The sequence below is a fragment of the Myripristis murdjan genome, chromosome 24, assembly GCF_902150065.1.
Source record: "Myripristis murdjan chromosome 24, fMyrMur1.1, whole genome shotgun sequence".
Classification (NCBI taxonomy): Eukaryota; Metazoa; Chordata; class Actinopteri; order Holocentriformes; family Holocentridae; genus Myripristis; species Myripristis murdjan.
Genome location: NC_044003.1, coordinates 27659358 through 27680185, shown reverse-complemented (window position 1 = coordinate 27680185; position 20828 = coordinate 27659358).

Here is a 20828-nt window from a genome sequence, read left to right as displayed (position 1 = left end):
CAAAGACAGGTAGTAAGAGAGAAGGAGATATGAAAGATGAGGAGGGAATAGAAATAACGTAAGATGGGCAAAACAAGGATGACAGAGTGAGGAGGAGAAGCTGAGAGAGCGAATGGGAGGGAGGCAAACACAAAGAAGAACAGAAGGAGGAGAAAAGCGTTGTTTCTCCCCATAGGAGTTCAGTGGTTGGTCAGTTGGTTGTGGTGGTATTAGTGCATAATTAATCAAGGATTACTCTGCTATCTTCCCTTTTCACAGACACATTTGTACTTTTGCTTCATTATTTCTCCTTTGGACCACAACTCTCTATGATAGCTTTATCACTCATGCTGCCCACATTATTAATTTAGCCTCACTGCCTCTCCACTTATCTGTACTTCTGCTTTATGTGAACTATCTTTCATATAATGTAATTACATAGAATGTACTGTAATTACTATATTGTCACTATACTTTACAGTAACTCTACTTTTTAAGACCTTCTCCATTTAAAAACAGGGTTTCTTTGGTTCTTTGTTTTAATACTCTGAAGCTGCCCATTGTGGACAGTAAATGAATGCCAGCCGGTACCACAATGCTGGCATTTATATAATAAATTAATGATGATGATGATGATGATAAATGGAATAAACATATAAAATAATGTTTTAAAGAGAACATAATTTTTCTAAGAATTTAGAGTACATCTGGAGTTTTTGTTTTTTTTTTCACTAACTGGAACCTATAGAACAGCCAGCTAACCCTAGCTGGGTTATCTCCCTGGAATGCAGGCAGGCTAAGTTTAGTTTAGTTTGAAATGGTGAAGAATATGCAGCTTAAAAAGCTTCAAGCACGCAGTCCGCTTAAAGGGACAGTTCACCCATTTTGAAAAGCTTGATATTATGTCACTTCCCCCAGCTGTTATGTAGGACAGTAGTGGTGCTGTCCTCCTGTCAGTCTTGATCCACTCAGATGTGTAGTGTGTAGCAGAGTCTTTACAGCCTGAAATGGCATTCTGAAAGTAAATGAATGAATGAATGAATGAATGAATGAATGAATGAATGAATAAATAAATAAATAATTACAACGTAAAGTCATAAAAATAAATTTTGATCCATGTTTGACCCGACATTGCACGTACTTAATATAAACTAAGAGACAAAATGAACGGTCACCCAACCTGTGGCCCAGATGGCAGTTTCTTTTTTTTTTTCTCTAGAAGCTTCTCAGCATATGAAGTCATATGAATCAGTAACAACCACGGTCAAATATCAGCTGAAAGACAAACTTTTTTTCTTTTTTTGCAAGTGCTTCCAACACAACCCGATATCACGCCACAGTGTGTAACAGACCTGGCAGCCCACCAGAGGAAACCTGGTCAGTGTCACGTTTTTGTCACAACCAGTCGCAGGGGCCTGAGCTGCCGCCTCTCGGGTCCAACGTGACATTTGTACATGTGTGATCGTTGGCTTGTTGAACGTTAATTTGTTGGCTAATCATTGGCTCCTTAGCGTCTTAGCTCGTTAGCTCATGTTAGTTAAAATACCTGGTTAAGGTGAGGTTAAGGTTGGCGTTAGATTGAGGTTAAAGTTAGGGTCACGGTTAAGGTTAAGATTAGGAAACTTTAACTAACAGCATTATTCAAACTCAGGTTTCTTGCGGCAAAGTCCATATGTTTGACCCATCCTCCTCCTCACGTACCTCCTTATGCAGACACTGTCGATCCCTTTGTACCACGTCATGTTACAGCTCTTTCATAAAATCATTTTTCATTTTTCACACCTCGGCGACACAAAACGGTTACACTGCACGCTTCCCTGTGGTGGACCAGTGGGTCTATTCCACGCTGCGTCCTGATACTGGCCTGTCCAACAGTCGTAATGTTTGTACTACAAGCAGTGCAGCTGTCAAACCACAATTGTGGCGTGTGGAAGGGTCAAATCTATCAGCACAGCAGAACTGTATGAAGGACAAATAATGACTGGCATGCAGCTCATAATTTAAACTGGCTGTGCTCTGACAGAACAACACGTTAATGCTGCTGGGTTTGCGTTTAGAGCTACTATTCAACACTCCAGCAATGATGAGAGGAAGATAGCACTGCTATTGGCCTGGGGGGGGGGGCACGTGAAATAATATCACGTTTTTCAAAATGGGTGAACTGTCCCTTTTGTGCCACATTCTTCAAAGATACTGTGTTAAGAATTACAACAGCGTGGTGAAGCATGATGACCCCAGCTATGGGCCTCAAGGACTCCCCGTACCAAAGCACCAAAGATGGAAACCAAATAAAAATACAGCACAGCAGTGAGCGCACAGCAATAACACTGCAGACGAAAAAGAAAAAAAAAAAAGAAAGAGAAAATGAAGATCTCACAGATTTTCAGCTCTGATGAATTGGTTATAAAACACTATATTGCGATTCCTCCTCGGCTCTACCTGCATGGTGGGTACCCCAATTTTTTTTTATAGAGACATTAAAATGTAAAAGGGGCCCATAAATGCCCAGTCAGCTCTCATCATAGCTGAGGTGTTATCGGCGGTGCCCCAAAATGGCCTCTTGGCTATCAGGAGCCCACATGTTGTAACCACTCAGTGCTGAGTGCACCCACTTGCAAATTGCTGGGCGAAGGGAAAGGACAGCCACACTGTTACACACAACGAATAAAATCTGCCCTGGGTAACCCGTGTGAAAGTGACTTTTCAGGTGCAGAGGGGGAGCCGCTCGCATGAGTCATGAAAGTTTACGGGGTCGTGACAGAGCACAACAACTGTGTTCCTATGTGCCATGAGGAAGCCGAGCTTGAAATAGAAAAAGATGAAGAACACGCAGGCACAGTTATCATCAAGCCAAGCAGCCGAGGAGGACTTATGAGAGCCTGACATCCAGCGAGGGCCACATCTGTTTTGTGCGGATAACCGCGGACCATCCCTCGTGAATCTGTCTGAACACACACACACACACACCGCCCACTGATACATGTGCTGACCTTGAAAAGCAAGGGCAGGTTTTTTTTTCTTTAATCCAAAGCGGTGATCAGCTGATGTACAGTGCAGGATACTGTGGCCCCACACCGTCGACTGTGATCTATGAGGCAATTATGGTAAAAACTTCTGTCTAAGCATTCCTGGGGTTGAAAGGACTGACTGGGATATTAAACAGATTAAATTATACACAAAGTGATGTGTGATGGCAGTGGACCAAGAGGAGCAGTCTTTTGTGTTACGGCTAAGAGTGCCCTTAAAGATGGCTCCCTCTCAGGGGCTTTTTATTTGTAGTAAATACGTTCTGTAAACTAAATGCAGCCTCAGCAGATGGACACAAATGTCTTTCTCCAGGCTGCTCAGGACGCAATAGTAACTATGCATTTTTGGCACTCTGTGATTGTTTAACCTCTACCACAGTCATAACATTTACATGCACACTAATATTTAGATTATAATCACATTTAGATAGTTACTACATTAATTAAGAGTCCATATAACCTACACTATTGGGGGTAAAAGCACCATTATTATATTATGGGAAATGTGATCCTGCTTAGATTTGTTCCCTTTTTTACAGTAAATAAATAAGACACAGGGTGTGATTTTTTTTTTTAATGTTATTTAATTACATTATTCACAATGACAGGTAACAGGCAGAAAATGAGCAAAATTTGACATTGTGAGTAGAAAATGCTTAAATTAGATTTCTACATTAATTCAAGAAGATTAAGTATTAATAATGGTAACAATCAAAGGGAACGAAGAAAAAAGATTAAAGGGAATTAAAAATAAAAAGGCAATAATAAACATTGATGTTACGAGGGAGGGGAGAGAGAGAGAGGGGAAAGAAAGGGGCAGGAAAAGACAAGAAAAACAACAAGACAGGGCTATTAGATCAGGGAAGGGTGGAGGCAGAGGGGGTTTTCTTTTTAAATGTGTGGTCACATGTCGATTGTTGGCCAATATTCTACTTTACAGGTGCAAAATGAAGGATGTCAGTACACATTTGCAGATCTGATGTTGCAATGGATGCTCAACCTTGTGCATCCTTCAAAAACAATTCTTCGGCCTTGTATCGCCGCTAAAAATCAGGTTGTTGTCTGTATGTACTTCATTCATTTTGGAGAAGTACACTCCCGGTTAGGCTACCGATGACAAGGCAAGGACTTAATGGGCCAAAGTTGGCGAACATATGACACTGGCATTGAGAAAACACCAGTATATGATTAAGAACCCAAATGATCATTTTAAGCACAATCATTAGGTAAGGGAAAAGTAGCATCATAACAGATCATAAGGACAAAAACTAATATGCTTTGTCCGACGGGCCACTGGTGTTTGGATCAGCAAACGTAAAAACCATCATGACCTGGCTATAGATTGGATAACTATTGTGTTCAACTGGTGATAGTGAACACAATAGTGTTTGATTTTATTAGAATGGCTTGCTTTTGTCGTGCAGAAGTGCTGATGAGGTACGATTTCCCGTAAAAAAAAAAAAAAAAGCTCTGAGGCGGAATGACTGGAGCCACCTTGTGCTGCAGGCCTGACACTGACTGTGGTGTAAGATGACTTGTGTCCTCATGGCTGCCGCTGGTGTGTTTACAATGCAAAGGTTCACCTGTTCCTTTCACACCATGAGTAATTCCAGAGTCGACTCATCTCTGCTGCAGAGTCTGGCACTTGAGACTAAGCCTCTCAAGCCGTTCCTGCCTCTATAAGCTCTCACATCGCCTCAGTCGAACATAAAGGGGGCAACATGAGGACAAATGGATGATTCCATTCAGGAGGCGGACAGCAAGGCCAAATCTGTAATAAACAGATCTGGAGCTTTTTTCAAACTCGTGTGCATCGATCCTTCATCTTCACAGAAGTGATGATATGACTTTGAATTCTGTTGGAGAGTGCCTCCATTCATATCACATACTGAAGAAAATTGCTGCAAGAATATGAACTCAAACTAGAAAACTAGAAGATTTACTCATATTAGCCCTTTGAAATCTGAACTTCACTTGATTTCTTTAAACAACAACAACAACAACAAAAACAGCCAAAAAACATTTATGAGAAAATGCCTCGGAAGTAACTACCCCCAAAAATGACTTTCAAAAGCAATTCACAATTCACAAATTCACAAAGCAATAACTGGCATCTTTTCTTTTTTGGGTTTTTAAAATTTTTATGTTATTTTATTTTATTAATGTGCCTTTTTTTTGTTGTTGTTTTTATATTTGCTAATTGTCTTTTTCACATGTTTTTGAAAGAAATTTCTCAGATTTCAAAGGGTTAATACTTGTGACAGGCATCAAATTTTTTTCTGCTAGTTTTCTTTTAATTCTCTCGCTCTCTTTTTTTCTTTCTTTATTTTTTACACAAATGCTTGAGTAATTATTTGCACATTTGCTGATGTGCTAATACCTGTTTGGCAGCCTTCCAGTGCAAACGGAGAGCCTGTGGACTGTCGCTGTGATTTGAGCAGTCCCGGCCTCGTCGGTCCAGGATCTGGTCTCCTGCTGTGTCTTGCGGTCTGGACGGCAGCAGTAGAGGCACCAGGCAGCTCCGGCGTGCCTCGCGGTGTGTTTGCATCGCTCCCCTCGCTGTCTGCTGTCTGTGTGAGTGTGTAGGTGGCTGAAAGCCTGCTCCCGGTGTGTGGGTGGTGCCTCATATGCTTGTGTATGTGTGTGTCTTTCCCCTCTCTCCCAGACACCTTTAGCACTCAGTGATTTTAGCTGGCAGTGGATGGAGCACTGGCCTAGTTTGTCAAAGTCTCACGTTTCTGCCCTGTCCCGGTTCTTTGTCTTATTTGTCCTCTTATCTCCCTGCCATTGTCCATGTTATCAGAGCCGGCGGCCCCGCTTGGCAGATCAGACACAGAGTCTCGGGCTCTGCCTTCCTCAATACAGTCCCCTACAACCAGTCAGATTTTACAATTAACCCTTTGAAACCTGAGCAAAGGTGCTTGATTTCTTTCAACAAAGAAAATTAGCAAAAAAAAAAAAAAAAAAAAAAAAAAGACAATTAGCAAAACAAACAAACAAACAAACAAACAAACAGAAAATGATTAAAAATCCCCAAAACAATATATTATACAACTATATACATAATTATACATACCGTATTTCACCAATTAATCGCCCGGCCGCAAACAGCCGCCTGGTTCTTTTAAACGCCTGGGGTCTGCACCCATTTTGCGTATTAAACGCCCACCCGAAAAACCGCCGGGGCGATTATTTGCATAATATTGAGGTAACCCAAAATAAGGCTATTCACCTTATTTTCGCAGAAGTAAACAGTTAGCCGCACAATAACTGTGTGGCACTTCCGTTTTCTGTCAAAATAAGAGCGCTAGCTAACGTTAGAAAAAAGGGTGTAGGCTACTGTCACAGCTCCTGGTATTCAAAGGGTTAAACAAAATGATGCTATGTTACGGCTAGACTGAGGTGAAGGCATATTAAAACAGCTGAAAACAGAGCGCTGCCAAGTCTCCTGGGCTTTGTGTCAGACAGGTTGTTCATCTTTTGGACCTACATTGATTTATTCATGGTAAAACACAATGGCCCCAAATGATTTTTTTTTTTTTTTTTTTTGCCTGAGGCCTCATATGTCTAGGGACAGTGCTGCATGTTATTGTCAATTTTACTTTTTTGTCTCTCCAACTATTTCACGCTCAGCTGTCCTGGTGGTGCATCCCTGTTTGAATTGATCCAAGTGAGGTTTCTTTCCTTTTTAATTGTTTTTCCACACACATGACTCTCCCACTGTGTCTGAGGGCAGTGGGCTGAGGTAGGCTGGGCTCACATACAGCACTGACGCACTGACTTCTGTCTTGTGTCTCGTCTGTGTCTTTCTGCCTTTGTTTTGTTTCCTTCTGGTTTGCTTTGACACAGTATAGCTATCCAACACAAAGACGAATGTTCCAACTCCTGGTTGTCGCGGGGAAGACAGAAAAATTTCCTTCCCTTCAGCAATTCTTGGGTGTGACACCAAAAGTGATGCCCACGGCGCCCCCTATTTGTCACATTTCCACCATCAGCAATCTGCTCCTGCATGCTACCCATGAAACCTGAGAGTCGACAGATCAGCCTGTCGGTATGAGGTTCATCACCAGAATCGGTGAGGTAACAGCTCAAGAAGAGCAGATAGATAGACACTTTGCTTTATTCCACCAGAACCATAAAAAGAACATATTCATTTTCAGACATAAACATGTGGCATTTTTAACAAAGCAAATGGCTTGAAAATGGGAACAGACGTCCTGCCACCATAAACAGACAGGCATTAGGGGAGGCAGCACTACAGCGGCAGGCGGGAAAGAGAGAGTCGGGAAGAGTCGGAATCAAAACAGGAAGTGCAGTGGATCAAACCATTATGTGGCATGAATGGGGTGTGTGTCAATCTTTCTAAACTTAAGACACATTGTTGTCCATCAATAATTAAGTGCTTCCAAAATATATTGTAGGATTTAGAATTACAGTTGTCCCTTGCTATAACGCGGTTCACCTTTCGCGGCCTCGCAGTTTCACGGATTTTTTTTACTGCAATTTTGCATGCTTTTTTTTTTTTTTTTTTTTTTTTTACTGGACTTATTAGTGCAATTTTGCATGCTTTTTTTTTTACTGGACTTATTTTTCTACAAAGGTTTGAACTTTGAGAGTGTTTAAACAAGAGAGAAAAGAGAGAAAATGTTAATGCCTGTCTGAGAAAAGTGTATAAAGTGTGTAGTGATGGGTTTTACAGCCTTAAAACATCTAGAATAATTAAGCTGAAAAAAAAAAAATAAAGCTGACTACTTCGCGGATTTCGCCTATTGCGGGTTATTTTTAGAACTTAACTCCTGCGATTAACGAGGGACCACTGTATATAGTTTTGTTTCCAATTATTTTTTGGGTGAGTGGGTGTGTGGGGAAACACAACTATCCCTTTTCCCAGGATTGAAGTGGACACACCCCCACACCCACCTCCCTGTCCGCCCCAGGATTTCCCATCTCTGTCCCGGGAGCATCACTTTAACATACTGAAAAGACACTTAGCTTAGAGAGCATTACTCATTTTTGTGACCTCAAATTAGTTTTCAAATCTATCAACAGTCTGGCCTCAGAGCCTCTTTACAGATTATTTCCAGTGAGTGAGAGCATGGTGAATAGTTCTGCAAAAAACACCACATTGTAGATGTAAAGTTGGAGTGGCACTCCTGATCTCTAATATTGTTTGATATCAAGACAATGAGATAATTAAGAGAAAAGTACTTTTTGTTCTTGTGCCTGATGATTTGATAGTCTTGGTATTTTGCGAAAACAGCCTTTTGCTTTCTTGTGATAATGGGTTATTTCTCTTATTATCTCAAGGCCTTTTGTTTAAGAATAATTACACCATTATCACGACAAAACAAGCTTGTGATCACGAGATAAGGACATTAAAAAAGTAATTGCACGGCCGCTTTCAGCTTCCATGCTGTTGGATTTGTAAAGGCCATAGATTAATTCTTCACACCACTTAACTTATCCAAAAGACGAGCCCCTGATTTTGACGATGTAAAACCCCCTTCACACGTGTAACTTGGAGTCACAATGGAAATCGATGGTGTAATAATGGTTCCATAAGGTGCCATATTTCCAGATGAAACAGGACGCTGTTGCAAATGAGAGTGAGGTTAGGGGACTGTTCAAATGCGGATGAATTGGACCAGAGCAAACAAAGGCAGCGCAGCTATTGCATACAATGTAGTCAGTGAAGCAATCTGCTGTGAAATGTTCTCTACATCATCTTGAGCTGAGCACAAAAGTTTTCAGTGCCGCACCGTGTCTCCTTCAGAGTTGTCGAGATGCAGGTTTAACGGGACGGGAGGGGGAAAACAATTTCAGAAGAAGCCAAGATAAAAATAGAGAGAGGAGTCCGGTGGCACAGATCCAAAACAGCTTCATCACCTCAAGTATTTCCAGTGCCTCTGCTGTCGTCCTCTCACCTGCCTCACACTCACCAGGTAAGTGTAGTTTGCATATACTAGATAGACCTGCCGGGTTCAGAAAAACATTTAGAAATTATGTTGGGGTTCAGGTCAGGTTCGGGTCGGGTTCAGTCATGTTGGCGTGATGGACCTACTGTCTGTTCTGGGCAACTTCCTGTGCAGTGCTGGAGTTTACATGATTACACTAAAGGCAACATGTAGGCAATTTCAGGTGGTAAATGTAAGCTAGCGATGAATCATGAGCGAAATCTCAGGCTCGGTTACATGATCTCAGGGTCGGGTCAGGTTTGGACAAAAACAGGCGGCCTGATCGTCCTCATGATGTTTGCAGTTACCAAAGAAACGCTTAGTCCCTCTGAAACCTGAGTTAATTCATTGGAATTTAAAAAAAACAATGGGGAAAAAGGCAATTAGCGAATCAGAAAACAAATGAAAACTGAAAAAACAAGAAAACTATATGTTTAATCATTAGAATGCTATATTTAAATGTCAGATCAGTGATGCGGGATGCTGGGTGAAAATAAAACGGGGATTGAAAGGGTTAAGCTGCTTGTGTTCTCCTCATGGCTGACATTTTGCTACCGGTTGGCTGTGAGCTTAGCCTAAATCATTCAGGATGTGATTTAAGGATAAACTAAATCATTTAGTGAAGGTATCACAGCCTATGGAGATTGATTGCTCACCACATCCTTTCATATTCAGAGAAAATCACCCAGCTGCCATGAATCTTTAATCTTGTAAAACTCTTAGATTAATAAAAGCCTCCAGCTCGACTCCGAGCCAGACCATTCAGTCCAGACACGGCCATTACTGCAGGTCACACTCAAACAGGGAACGTGACACATTTGAAGACAGGCTTCTTTAGGGTAATATTTAGCCTTGGTTTTAGGGTCTGACCTGTTATTACAATGCATGCATGCATGCGTGGTGTTAAATGGCAATGTATTCAAGAGGCATGACCAGGGGATTGTGATCATGAATAAAGATTTCTGTGCTTGTCTCAAAGGGCACATGTGAGATGTGAGGGAAGACAGAGAAGACCGTAGAGGACAGACAAGGCAAGATCAGGGGAAATATTACAGACACTACACACAGAGCACCTGCGCCACAGCCTTGATGCATTCATGGCTGCAGTCAGACACCCTCCACAGGCATTAACCCTTTCAGACTGGACCAAATTCACTAGATTTCATTTGCGGGAAAAAGATCATGAGCAAATTAGTGGGAAAATACCCAAAAGGTAGCAAGAGATTAGTAAAAAGATACAAGAAAATGAAAAAAAAAAAAGGGAAAATAATATTGAGTAAAACATCATAAAATCATAAAATTAACACAAAATTAACCCAAAATTCCAAAAGTGATGCTGAAAGAGCAAGTGATGGGATTTGATTGATATATGGGGCCGATATTGCCCTTTTCTTAAATATTGGATCTGGTCTGGTGTCCATCTCTGATGATGACGGATGCGAGATGGTTTGATTGATCACATATTTTTGTAGAAGTGATCAGAGCTACGCTGGTTATTTACTGGATGCCCTCAACCTGAATCGATTGTAATAAGACATTTGCACTCAAGTGAGCGCATCAGTATGTTTATTATCATCTGATGTCTCCAAGAGAGAGCTCTGATGCCCTGTGGCTGAAATGCTGTCCACAACACTTCTCTGCCGTGACAAGAGTACAATTCTGTGAGAGGCATTTTTTTTCTGGCATGGCAATAGTCAACTTTAAGATACTGAATTTCAGTACAATATACCATTTATTGGCAGCTTATACATAGAAATATGTTTAAAAATGAAAAAAAAAAAAAAATTCAAAGCACGACTTGACGACAAGTGTTTGTGGCAGACATCAGTCGAGAGGCAGCGGCGGCTGCTGGAGCATTTTCTTGGTAGGGCTGTGTCACATCCAACAAATTTCAATAAACATCCCAGTGTGATATAATGCAAACTGCACACATCACTGTTTTGTAGTTAATTATTTATTCCAGCATTAAATAAAGCAGTAAATAAATAGAGCCTTGACAAACACGTTAGGACATCCAATTTTTGCCTGCTGTTATCTTGTCTACACCCCGTTGTCTGCATGTCTTCTAAACTGGCTTTAATGCACTGTAATCATAACAGAGGAATAAATAACATATAGAAATATGAATACTGAAAATGTTAAATGCCTGTTGGAGCACAAAAGGTGAAGTGCACTTTTCCCCTTGTCATAACATAACCAGGGAAGCTTCTGTTGCCAGGCTGATTTAAACTGCCTTGTTGCAGTTGCAGGAACAGTCTACTCCGGGGAGAAAGGAACAGTCGTACACACTCAGCTCGTGGCCATGAATGAACTAAATCGGAATCATCATCGAAATCAATCATTGGAATGACTTCATTAAATTGAGGGAACAAGTTATACCTCTCAACGCACGGTTGCCACTTGGCGACTGGCTTGAAAAACCCCAGTTACAAAATAAAAAAAAAAGTTTGGTCCGTTGACGACCACTTCAGTTGCAACTGGAGCCCTGCAATGATCAAGATCTTTGTGTTTACCATCAGAAGCTGTCCCGTGTCCATGTGATTATGGAATGAAGGAGAGTAAGAAAGTGAGTCAGAAGAAATGCTTGAAATTGTTTGGTAAATAATTTGGCGGTAGTGATAATGTATTCAGAAGTAGAGTCTATTAATGCATTCACCTCAGAAATGATGACACATGAAAGTACACTGGCTGCTGTTTACAGTAAAAACCATTGACAGTCAGTCAGTATTGGTAGTGGTCAGGTGTTTTCAACCAGTGGTTCACGGCCTGCTAATGGGCCATGAGAGTATGGCAGGTGGTTAAGGTCAGCATTACTTTTTGTCTCCCAGGACAGAAAATTGTTTTATAATAGGAAATTTCTGCGAAAAACAACAGACATAACCACATTTACAACCTGACCGACCATCACATTCTCATTCCCAGTAGGGATGGGCGATACAACACTATTAGTATTAAGTATCGATACGATACTGATACTTTTTCTTGCATTTTCATCGATACCGATACTGATACTGATACTGATAATATCTTACTGGCAGTTTTTTTCATTCAAAATATTATTACATTTAAGACAAGTCACATGATCACAAATCACAAATACAGACCATTTATACCATATTTATTATGGTCAATAGATAATAAAACTAAAATTAAAATAAATAACATAAATATGAATTAAATAAATTAAATATGAACAAAAATTTGCACATTTTCACTGTTATTGTTGTTCTCTTGCACTTTTCTTGTCAAGAAAAAGAAAAAAATGCTGATGCTTGAATAAATTACTTGTGTTGCTACTATGTGAAACTTTTTTATCACACACTTGGCACCTTGCCATCACTTTGTCGAGTGGTGAAGAATAACACCACACCACGCTTCTTTTTCTGTCTGCCATTATTTTCTGTGTGTTCCTCCGGGTTCCCGCATTCGAGCCACTCTTGCTGGCTGTGCTGTCGGGCCGTCACGTGACACGGGCCAGCTCAATACACCGCCAGGCACAGGGGTGTCGACACATAGTAATTGAAGTAAGCTATCTAAAACAGCTGAAAGTTATGCATGCACCCCCTATTCTTATTTGTTAGTATCGATATTTGTTTAAGGAAATTCATGCCAAATGAGTAGCATGTGAGTATCGATATATCGATACCACAGGATCGATACGCCTATCTCTAATTCCCAGGGTGTAAAATACCACAGGATGAGACGCATCGGGCTTTCCTATTTTTATCGCACGTCAGCGTCACATGGTTAGGAGGGGTTAGGTTTAGGTAACAAAACCAAAAGTGAACACAGTCTCACTCACAAGGGAATCAAACCTGGGTTTCATGCTTGGACTCTGCTTTTGTTCCTCACCGTGTTTTCCTTGTGTTTTGAAGCATTTTCCTTCCCCTCTGTCTCAGTCTTGTTTGCCCCTCCCAGCTCCCCACACCTGTCCTGCATCTGTGTGATTATCCCTGGTTGTTCTGTCCCCTCCTCTGTGGTCTCCAGTCTTGTGTCCCGTGCTCTTCCCCAGGTGGGTCTTGTTTCTGAGTCAGTTCCTTGTGTATTTAAGTCCTGTCTTCAGTTTAGCTCCTGGCTTGGTTATTGTGTTTGCTGCCATGTCTTAGCCTTGTGCTCTGCGTGTTCCTAGTATTTCTTAGTTCCCAGTTTTCCTTGTTTATTATTAAATTGAATTTCTTCATGCCTCCTGCTTCTGCTCCTACGTTTGTGTCCCTCTACCCTTGACACATGACACCACCATCCATACCGACCACCTCCCCGCATACTGAGACACAGGGGAGTTGACCGAGTTGCGATGTTTGACGCCCTGGGAAAGAGAATGAGCTGGATTCATATAATCATTCCTCTTTCTCTCGAAACACTTGCGCGCACACGCACTGTTTATCAACTACAAGCATTCCCAATCCCTGTCCATGCATTCAGTAATGCTGTTTGAACGCTGTAAGCGGTTAATTACTTCCACATCTCCATGTATTCCTTCTTGTTTGTGAGAAATCAGATTCATTAAAATATATAAACTCCAGGAAAGTCAAGGTGACTTCTCTGGGTGACGGATACAAATAGCCCCCATTTGGTCCCTGGTAGCCTCTGCCAGCGTTGGAATGCGTCATTAACGTCCCATATGTTCCTGGCCTGCCTGTACATACACACATGCCCAAAAAATATTAGCTGACTGACAAGCGTCCAAAATGAGTCAACCGATTATGCAAATGCACAAACCTTTTTTTGCAAGTTTGGTTGAAAAGTGGAAATAAGCAAAACTGTCTGTGGGTGGTGCATGCTGGCAGCCCCCTCTACCCCCACTTCTCTCCTTAACGGTGGTCCTCCTCAGGCTGCCTCTCGGTCAGGATGGTGGTCCCTGGTTCGTAATCAGATGAAAACCTCTAGTATTGGTGATTCTGGCCCTGATAATACCTGGATCAGTTTGAAACCAAATTTTCTGGCATCGCTGGAAATAGCTGTGGACGGGATTTGCCTTCGTTACAAATACAACATTTACCTTGCACCATGGGAATCTATTTAACGTGACCATTTTATGGAAATATTGCAATTATGTTGTCAAATGAGCCATTGTAGGGACAATTAAGTCCCCTGCATGTCTAGAATCACATTTCGCCAGCCGCACTCGTACACGGAGGAACAGTTCAGAGGTGCAAACACGTGTCTTCTGTTGTACAAATTAGGTTTACATGCATGTATTATGCATGTGCTCATTTTTCATGTTTGAACTCGCAGGTGTTTGCGCTGTAAGTGGGGCTGTATACGTACCTATATTTCAGCGGCGTGCACGCAACGCGTTTCATTGCCTTAAATAATTCATCAGATGTAGGCATCGCTGCTCCGCTCTGATGAAATATCCTCTCTGCCTCTGCAATGTGACAGTATTTACAAGTACAACACAGCAGCAGCGCTCGCGACTTCGCCTAACGCAACAGCACATCACACTGGGAAAAGAGCAGAAATCACTCTGTCCTAATGACAGCCGACAACAACAAGGACCTTTCTTTTTATTCCTTCGGAGGAAAACCTTTGCTCTGTAAAATTCTAATTTCTGCAAAAGGCCCCACAGGGAGAGTTGTAGCTTCTCCAATATTTCCAGCTTATTTAATCATGAAATTGGACGTGTTCCTTTTGAAATGATTTGAAATGGAAAGTCACTTTGCCTTACTGATTCACTTTTACTCAGGTGTAATGGAGAGCGCCGCAGGAGCAACGAGAGGCTCACAGAAACAGTCTGATCAGAGAGAGAGAGCGAGAGAATTGGACGAAGCCGTCTCTGCGTGACTTTGTTGATTATTTATTGTTTCTAAGTGATCCAGATCGTGGAGAATGTGAATAAGAAGGGGGTGGGGGGTGGGTGGGGGGGACCAACCGAGGTCACATGGGGTGCAGTCATGCAGATTATAATCCATGGCTCATTTGTCAATCTTCCACTTGTGTGATTCTTGCAGTCTCTCTCTCTCTGCAGGCTAAAACTCTCACAGTGTGAATATGCTTGTAAAACACCACATCGGTTTTGATTCTGCTAAATGGCAAAGGTTATTATGAACCGAGAAGTAAAACTGACAGCATGTGATCATCATTCCAACATGCTGAGGAGAATGGAGTAAGACAAACCTGTGGGTAGCATCATGGGAAACCAATGCAAAAGTATTTAGGTCCCACATTAAATATTATACATGTTGGTGTATTGCTATGTATAAACACACAAGTTATCCAGCAAAAACTTTGTCCTGAATTACTAAGGTAGATTTTTTTTTTTTTTTTTTTTTTCTAAAATAGCGACTGTGGGGCAAAATGAGTGATCAGAGCCAAGTTGAGCCAGTCAGAGGTTTCACAAATAATGAAATACTTTATACTTTATTCTCTCAACACCACAAATTTATCCTTTATTGTCCTAAATTATTTTTGTAATACTATGACAACATTCTCCAAAAATTTTTAAAAAATTTTTTTCTCTTAATTTTTATTTTTATTTTTTTTTATTTTGCCAAAGAAGTATCTGTTTTCCGCTATGTGAGTTACAAACACTAAAACATCATGAGTATTAAAACTGTATCTGGTATGTTTTACATTGTTAAAAGTCATCTTTGAGTAAATAAAGAAGACTATTTGGAAAGGGGGGAAACATATATTCATTGTAGTTGATAAAGAAGTAAATTTATGTATCGTTATAGTCATGTTTTTACGGGAAAAATTCAATTCATACCCAGATGGCTTACCTTACCATTTGAACGGTGGAGGCAATGTATCTTTTTTTTTAAAAGGTCATATTTTTCTAACCCTTTGTCACAGATTCATTTTTATAATCCTAACTTATAGCAGATATATTGAAATAAGGGTGGGTGAATTTCTTTTACCTCTCTCTCATTATTTCTTGTCTAGAGGACAATATCTGACCCCAGCCTCCCCTGTATACAGTGCCAGTGACCTCATACCAACATCTGGAGGCTGTCTTTCCTTATGGAAATGCAGCATGCAGTATATATGTGACTGTGTAAACAGAAATGTCTTATGAATACAGATCCACCTCCTAACGTGGAAACCACCTGCCAGACATAAGGATGGGGAAAATGATGATCAAGGACGAGAAGCGGAGAGGACAAGAAGCAAATTGCTTCAGACATCTGTTGACCAACCGAGGTGGCATAATGAGAATTTGGTGAAGCCCTTCATATTTCAAACCCAGCTTCTTCATTTAGTTCACTTCCAATTCCCCTTTCCATTTCATTTAATTAAAGTCAGTACGGCAGCACTTCACTGGAGACAGTATGCACACGTTCAGACGGTAGCTAAAAAGGAGCACACCAGTGATTTTTGAATGTTTGGCCCGTTTATCACAATTTACCCACATCTCACGTTGCAACAAACCATTTTGCAAATCCTGTGAGGGTACTAAAGATTTCACAACATAATCAACATTTGAATTTTTGGTTGAAACACTTACCTTTATAATGTTCTGTCATTGCTGCCATTCAAAAACCATGGAACCGATAACTTGCTGTGTAATGCAAATGTTTCCCCAGGGACTATTTTCTGGGCAGAGCGAAATTTCTCTCAGCACAATTTCAAATAATTCAAGCCGGGGTGGACAGGGGTGATCTGGGGGTCCAAAGGCTTCAAACATCTGCTCACATATTGTCGCAGCGCTAGTAAGAGTCACAGCTATTTCAGCTCCAACAAATGGGATAGTTGAACTTTGCTGGACAGCTGGTTGGTCTTCAGGGTCCAGACGATATTGTTCCCCTACAAGGGCAACTAAAGCCTATCGAGGCCAGCTGGAGTGGATTACTGCAGAAATACAGCCTCAAAAACTTTTTCATCAAAGTTATGACTTATAAGAACTCTCAGATCTCGATGGAGGATGAAGATAGCAGTCAAAAATAATACCAAGTTGGATTATACACATTTTTTTTTTTTTTAACTGGGTTTACCGTCCCTTTGGTAGTAAATTATTATTCATAATTGTAATAGCACCAGGCAGAACCAAGAGTGAAACCAATAAAAGAAAGTGATGGAAGATTAAAAACGTTGGAGAACATTATAAAAGACAGTTAAAAATAGGTAATGAGTCATTACATAAAAGCATGTCTTTACAATGAGCTTGGAGGAAATATAGGATGAGTAAATAAATACATAAATATATTTGCATAAGAGTCTAGTGATTAAGAAGTAAGGAAATGAGAGCCTGAAATTAGGGGGTGTGTACAGTTTTGGCAACAGGCCAGTTAGAAGATTTTTTTTTTTTTTAATTGTTTTGGCAGGTCAGAAAGTGACAGACTAATCCGCCGTTCCTCACATGGTTTATTGCTGGAAGAGGCCTGATTAAGTCCCACTGACAAGCTGCAGATAAATACTCCAAGATTCTCGGCTGAGTTGACAGAAAGACTTTAAAACATAAGATAAAAGCTTATGATAAAAATACTTCAGCACACAAAATCCTTAACAAAAATGTCTGTTTCATGAAATTCAGCTTCCCATACTTATTCCCTGCCTGACACCCATACATGTTTGAAGTAATACACTGGCCGCTGATTTGGTGTCATGCACCCGAAGTTGATAAAACCCACTCAGCATGCCCTGTATCTACACATACACCAAAAATTCACTGAGATATCAAAGTGAAAATATGGAACCCCCCCAAAATGGGATTAAAGTCCATGCATGAAGTATAATTCTTCTGCAGTCTCTCAAGTTGTAAAATGAAGACTACCAGTTTAATAGGATTTTAGAGGGTATTTCCTAATTTCAGTGTCCCACTATATTAACACACTCTGCTATTATTACATGTAATGAAGACGTGCAGTGCAATTCACCACACTGCAACAAGCTTGTTCCACTCCCCAGCTAGCACAGTCAGATTTGAACAAGGAAGTCGAGAGCCCGGAATAGAGGCAGCTCACCTTCAAAGTAAAAGCTCGTTTGGGGCGCATTGGATGCAGCGGTCAATTTAACAAGATGGCACCTGTGTCAGCCGTCCAAGAAAGAACTCACACCCCCCAATAAACATTTGCATTAGTACAACAGGGACACTGCAATTAGGAAACACCCTCTGAAATTATATTGGTGTTCTTTTCCAACTCGAACAAATGCAGATGAATTACCGCAACAGTTATGTTAAAGGGGTAGTTCACCCAGTTTGAAAAGTGTTATATTATTTCACTCCTCCACCCTAGCTGTTATGTAGGACAGTAGTGGTGCTATCTTCTCATTGTTACTGAATGCTGGATACTGGCTAGATGCTCCAAATGCTAACTAAAGTGGTCATTTTTAAGAATGTTAGCTGGGGGGAAGTCCAGCTCAATGGCAGGAGGCTAACAGTTAGCATTTGGAGCATCCAGTCAGTATCCAGCACTCAGTAACAATGAGAGGAAGATAGCACCACTCCTACAGAACAGGTGGGGGGGAGGTGAAATAATATCTTTTAAAAAATGGGTGAACTATCCCTTTAATGAAGTTATGTGATGAATAATGGTGAAAAGGACATTTCCCGAATCCAAATGGCAAAATGACATGCTTTAGACATGGCATGAGAGGCCTGGTAAGCAATTCAGTTTCATTGCAAAATACCTGGAAAAATGTCACTCTTGTTTTTTTTGTTTTTTTTTTTTTTTTCCCCAGATAGAGGTCAACAAGGCCTGCACTTTACCACTGAACCTCGATTTTCCTGTGTTCCTGTTCCCGCCTCTGCACTCAGCCATTATTTTGGCTCAGATGGCCACTAGAGGATTCAGAGAGAGAGAGAGAGGATCACCTTTTTATCCAGCGCTTCTCTCTAAAACACCTTTCACTTTCTATTTTCTGGATGACCAGCCTGCACTGTTTTACCTCCCAGGATAAGCACATTGCACAGGGAATACACTCCAATCTGTCCCTTCACCTCCATCTCTCTCTGTTTCTGTCAGTCTGCATGCATGTCCTGTCTGTCTCTATATATGTCTGTATTTATATCTGTATGTATGGGTTTTGATTTATGTCTGTGTGTGGCTATATGTACTGATGTGCATGTATGTGTCATAAATCAGTATGCACTCGTGTATGCACATAATCACACATGCATACAGCACAGTACCTATACATGCACATATGCTGTATGTTAAAAATGTGTTTATGCGTCTGTATTTCTTATTCCGCTCTTTCTGGACTCTCTGACCCTGTTTTGATTTGCTGTGTTTACTCACTGCACATGAATCTGGGCTTTTATTACCGAGCACAAATATACTTTTGCTATTAAACTTTTACACAGTGGGTAAACACACAATTTCCAATGCTCCTCAGCTGTCCAAAGAATTAAAAAGTAGAATTTTCCTATTAAATTTCAACTCGGATTTCACAACCCAATCTATTTTGCGCTCGGCTTTCCTTGTCGAAAAGTAAAATATCATTTTATTCAGAATTTCACAGCGCATTATTATTTTCAGCTGAGTAGTCTGAGTAGCTTTTGTGGTTGAACTCTGCCATTGAAACAGCAATAGCAAAAGTAGCAGTATCTCTCACTAACAAACAACACACATAGTACAGCCATAAATACTGATGTTCACATGCGCGCGCGCACACACACACACACACACACACACACACACACACACAAATATATCTTTGCATGTCTAAACCTTTGTCTGCATTCCCCAGATTAATATTAGTTACTGTTTGCTGCCGTGCACCACTGGCTGCGGATTCAGATTAAACTTTTTCATGTTTGCTGTAAACCCAGAGCTTTCAGAGCTGAAGAAAAACATGGTGAATGTGCGAGGAACAGGGAAATAATCAGTTGTATGTTCTGCAAGATACCCAGTGTCCGTCACCGCATGTGAAACTATCATTTACTTTCCATTATGTCTGCATACATTTTTGGCTGCACACTACACAGCATGCATACATACATATATACATATAAGACATGGACTCATGGAACAGGAATCTGCTGCTGCTGCTCTGCATATTACTCCTAATAAACCAAGGAGCCTAAGTTTTTTCACATTAGAAAATACAGAGAAAAGTCTACATATTTAAAAAGGCAAAACTTCAATATGAAAACAACATATGAAAATGATCAATATGCACTTGACTGTAACAGCTATTGATTTTAGTCATTTGTTTCCTACCAAGAGTGAATGAGGCATAATTTTGCTTTCGGTCACTTTTTACAGCTGTTTTATTACTTTGCTCATTTAAAGTGTGCTTGGTGAATTCGAACGGCAGTGTGAGGTAGTTGTCTGAATTATGAGGACTTCACTACCCACAAGTTATGTGACATGAACTGTTGGATGGTGCTCCACTAAAAAAAAAATGATAAAAGATGAGAGACAATAGATATGAGCGTTCATAAAAGTCACCAGCTGCAATAAAATGGAGTTTTAATCCACTGCAGCGGGGCTGGGTGGGCTTTAGTTCCCCTTGTGGGGTGACAACAATGTCTGGAGCCTGACGACCAACCAGCTGTCCAGCAAAGTGAAAATATCCTGCTTGCTGGAGACGAGAAAAAGCTATGGTTCTTGCTTCACATTAGGACATCTTTTCACAACTTTATCAAGCTATATTTGTTTGTTTGATAGGGACCGAGCACATTAATGAACATCAGTATACAATACAAGATCTAAACATACATTATTATAGAACAGAAACATTCAATCAAACTTCTTATAACTTTTCTTTTATTATAACAAGATAACTCATTATATATATAAAAAAAAATCTCATTATTGCAAGATATAAGTTGTAATATGATCACATTAAATATATCACATTAAACTGAAATAAGCTGGTCTCGGGTGGAGGTGGACCCCCGTCACTTCTACATCTGTCAGGAGCTGGCATCACCATAACAGAGCTGTAGCTGTGTTTTGCACTGTTTCTACCGACACTCGGA